Below are 4,470 nucleotides of genomic sequence, written 5' to 3'. Positions count from 1 at the left end.
TAAGTACTATATATTTAATCATGTATAATGTACTTAATAACAATGTAAGTACTATATATTTAATCATGTATAATGTACTTAACCTATTTTAAGATATATACTCTTTATATATAAACATGTGTATCACATTATTTATATAATTTATTACATGATATTCTCATGTGAACATTTTAATTATGTGACCATTGTTCACCATATTAAGTGCTTTTAATAGTTTTATTCAAACTCCCCTCCATACAGACATAAAAATTTCATTTAACAACTTTTCTTCAAGAAAGAAATTTTCTAGATACGTGTGGTTAGTGTACTTTGATATATAAAGCAAAGCACTAAAAATGCCTAGATGAATTCATAGAACTCCATATACATGAAGATTTGATCCCACCACTTTTATTCAGTTTTAATAAAATAACACAGGCAAGTCTCTACATCCCAGCAAGGATGCCCTGTGGATCAGTAAAATATCAAAAGGAATAGATATAAAATATTCCTTTTAGTACCACACAATGTCTTCTTTGATGGCAATCATGTAGGAAATATAAATTAATAAAAATTGATCCATAAATAAACATTTGGCTATGTTACACTAAACTCTTTAGATTTGGTACATTTTATGCCAACAATTACAGTCATAAATTTAACTTCATTTAATAGAATCTGGCATAAATAATGTTTAAGAAAAAAAATTAAGTTAAACTTTAGGCCATAACAAATATAGCCCAAATAAAAAGAAACTACAAAAGTGACTAATATATTTTGAACACATAATAGCTGAGGCTCAAACTTTATTTATCTGTAAACTTAAAAAAATTGAATAAAAATTTTTACTAGAGTACTACTAGAAACATTTTGAAATTCAAATGACTTGGCAGTTCTTTATATCAATTAAAGAAGAATATTTTGTAGTCAATAAGCTCCAATACATTTTACTATTTCTTCCAATTCAATCTATATATACCACTATCTTTAGCAATACCTAAAAGACATTTCAATAAGCATAAATATGCTCATAAAATTTGGTGGTCAAGGTGTAGTTTATAAAGCAGGAAGATAAGGACTACATATTCTAATTATGGTGCATGGTCTCTCTCTCATGCATCCAGGAGGTCCACGGAACAGGGTAGAGGAGAGTGTGGCTGCAGAGTCACTAATCAAGACCTCCAGAGACCAAGCAAGAAGCAGGTCTGATTTTATTGTGCATTTACCATGTATATACACTCAGGCATTAGCTAAGCAGATTACAGGCATCCACTAATGTGATGTCTGCTGTCTTTTCAGTGACCAATCAAGGAGTGGGCCTTGGAGGTAACACAGGGACTGTAACCCATGGCCTCAATCCAGGGCTGGGCCCACAGTGTAAGCAGCCTGCCGCTCACATGCCTAGCATGAGGGGAGTGGCCTGCCACTCAGACGCCCTTAACGTATTCCATGTATGCAGTACTTCATGCACTTATCCCCACATCTCCCCGCTCTGGGCTGCAAGGACTTCAGCCAGCATTGCTGTTTTTCATTCGGTGGCCTTCACATGGTTACATAAGTGTCTCACAACACAAGAAAATATTATCACTATTATAAACAGTAGGGCCAGAGTAATAGCATTATAAGGATTAGATAATTTGGCTATCATATTTTTCCAATGTTCAGTCAATCCCTGGAAGAAAGAAGAGGTTGTCAAGATAGACACCTTAGTCTCCTTGATTTTGACAATTGCCTTGGTAAGGTTATGCATAGTCATAACATAGTTTGTATCCCAAGCACCCTTAATATACTGAGAAAAATAGGAGGACTGTAAGGTTACATTTTCAGATACAGCATATTGGGTAACACAAATACTATGAAATTTAGGTCTCAAGTGAGCCAGTGCAACACAAAAAGAATATCTAGCTGTTCCTAGTGGAGACCTAGTTCTTGTTGAATGACTAAAATTGTGGCTTGGGACAGTTTATTTAAGTCATTTTGAACAGCAAAGGCTTCTGCCATGGCAGTAGACAAATTGTTTACAGTCTGAGCAGTCTGGATACTCTGAGTGAGTGAAGCAGCCTCAGTGGCTGTGGTGGCAATGGTGGCTATCAGGGCAATAATACCAGCGATGATGAGGCTAATTGAAGCCTTGTTCAGTGTAGGATCTCATTCAGAAGATTCTTCATCTCCACATCCCATGGACTCATCCACTCTCTGGACAGGTTCACTGGAAGCCAGATTGCTGGGGGCACTCTGAAGATAAATATATGTTTGGCTTTCGTAGCAGGGTTTAGACAATTTGTGAGCCAGCAGGATGTATTGACTGTACAAGGGATCTCTGTATGAATGATATTTATGCCATCAGTATCATTGGTTATTAGCATGGCAAAGGGTAGTGGGTGGGGGTTACAATTTCTATACAGGGCAACAAAGCATTCAAACTCAACAAGCTCAACAACACAATTGGAATTTATCTTAGTTCATCTTAATAAACTAATACTTTACTGGATCAACTTGTTAATATATAGATAAAATCTTGCCAATATAAGTAACTGAATAAAGTTAACCCAATTGTTAAGAGCCACAGCCCAGTCAGAATGACACCTGGCATATTGCCAGAGGGAATGGTTGAAAGGTGAAGCCACAAACCATTGAGATGATGATTTGAGTTAAACTGTACATAAATGCTGTGATGCTGGATTGATTGAGTTGTATATGGACCCTGCTCTGGGAATAGGGAAGCTCCAGGAATCTGCCTCGGGTGCCCCCTACTTTGGAGTTCCCATGCCGTTCTCACGGGGTTTGGGGAGACTGGACGTGCGGAGCCTGGTGGGAGTAGTGTGTTCCTGAGTAGTGTGAATGCAGTGCTGGTGAGAGTTGGGGAATAAAGAATTGCTGTTTGAACCTACAAGGCTTTGTGGTGGCTCGGTTATTTGTGCCCAGCCAGACTGCAGCATTTGGTGGCCCATGCAGGGAACTCCTGAAGCTTGGAGGTAAGTGAAATTGCTCGTCCCTGAGGAAGAGCGAGAGAATGGGTGACCACTTCAAAAAACAATGTGTTCTTGTTTTGATTTATTTTGTTTTTATTTCAAGTTGCCTGTCCCTAGAACTTTCTCAGGCAAATTAGGGAAAATGGTTGGCTCAAGGTTTGTAGTTGTTCGCCCCTGAGATAGAGATAGAAATAGACCACGAATATACATTTCAAGAAAATAGCAAAATTGATACAATGCATTTTTGTTCCATTTTGGTTTCATTCTGTTTCAGTTTTGTTTTGTGTTATCTTTATAGTAGAAATATGGGATCAGAAATTAGTAAAAAGCAAACCAAAAGAGTGTTAAGTAAATTGTTAGAGGTTCAGACAATGGTAGAAAACATGTTAGATCAAGCAAAAGAGAAGGTCTCTCGAGCTAGTCAGACAGAGGAAGAAAATTTAAAGGAAGAAAGCTTAGAGGAAAAACAGCTATTAGGGGGGAAGCTACAACAGGAGGCTGCTACTAACACCATTCTATCACCAGTGGGTGTAATTCAACCAACAGATCCACCTATGGAGACAGCTGAGTGGCCCACAACCCCTGCAGTTGATAGATGGGATCCTGAGACAGGACCTCAAAGATTAGCATACCCTGTACTTGAGCAGGCAGGAGGGCAGCGAATTCACCGTGCTCTAGATTTCAAAACAGTGAAGCAGTTAAAGGAGGATCTAACAACCTATGGCCCTCAAGCACCCTTCACTATAGGCATGGTCGAATCCATTACCAACTTGGACATGAAGCCAGCAGATTGGGCTAGCATGTGTAAAGCTGTGCTAAATGGAGGGCAATATTTGTTATGGAAGGTTGCCAATGAGGAATTTTGCATGGAGATGGCTAGGCAAGATGCAGCAGCCGGTTATCCTCAGAGAAATCTAGATATATTGTTAGGAAAAGGACCTTATGAGAGTCAGCTGCAACAAATTACATATGATCCTGCCATATATTCACAAATTGCTGCAGATGCAGTTAGGGCATGGAAGACTTTACAAGGACATGGACATTTATAAGGTCAATTATCTAAGGTAATGCAAGGAGCTAATGAACCTTACACTGAATTTGTAGATAGGCTTATTCAAACAGCTACCAGAGTTTTTGGGGATACAGAACAAGCAATGCTATTAATAAAAACAACTGGCTTATGAGCAAGCAAATAGCTTCTGCAAGCAGGCTATTAGACCATGGAAACATGAAGATTTAAACACATATATTAAATTATATAGAGACATTAAAGAACAAGGGCAAGTCTTGACAGCTGCAGTACAACAGGCTTTAGATGCCAGACCGAAAACATGCTACAATTGTGAACAAACAGGACATTTTAAAAGGAGTTGCCCCATAGGAGAAGGGTTTAACAAAGCTAGGTATCAAAGGAGTAGAATACTGGGTACTTGCCCATGATGCCATAGAGGGAGACATTGGGCTAATGAATGCCATTCTCAAACCACCATAGAGGGTACTCTGTTATCAAAAAATGGAC

This window comes from Marmota marmota, unplaced genomic scaffold (genome assembly GCF_001458135.2).
Source record: "Marmota marmota marmota unplaced genomic scaffold, marMar, whole genome shotgun sequence".
NCBI classification, from domain to species: domain Eukaryota; kingdom Metazoa; phylum Chordata; class Mammalia; order Rodentia; family Sciuridae; genus Marmota; species Marmota marmota.
The sequence above is the reverse complement of the archived record's forward strand: the minus strand, read 5'-3'. Positions refer to the sequence as shown.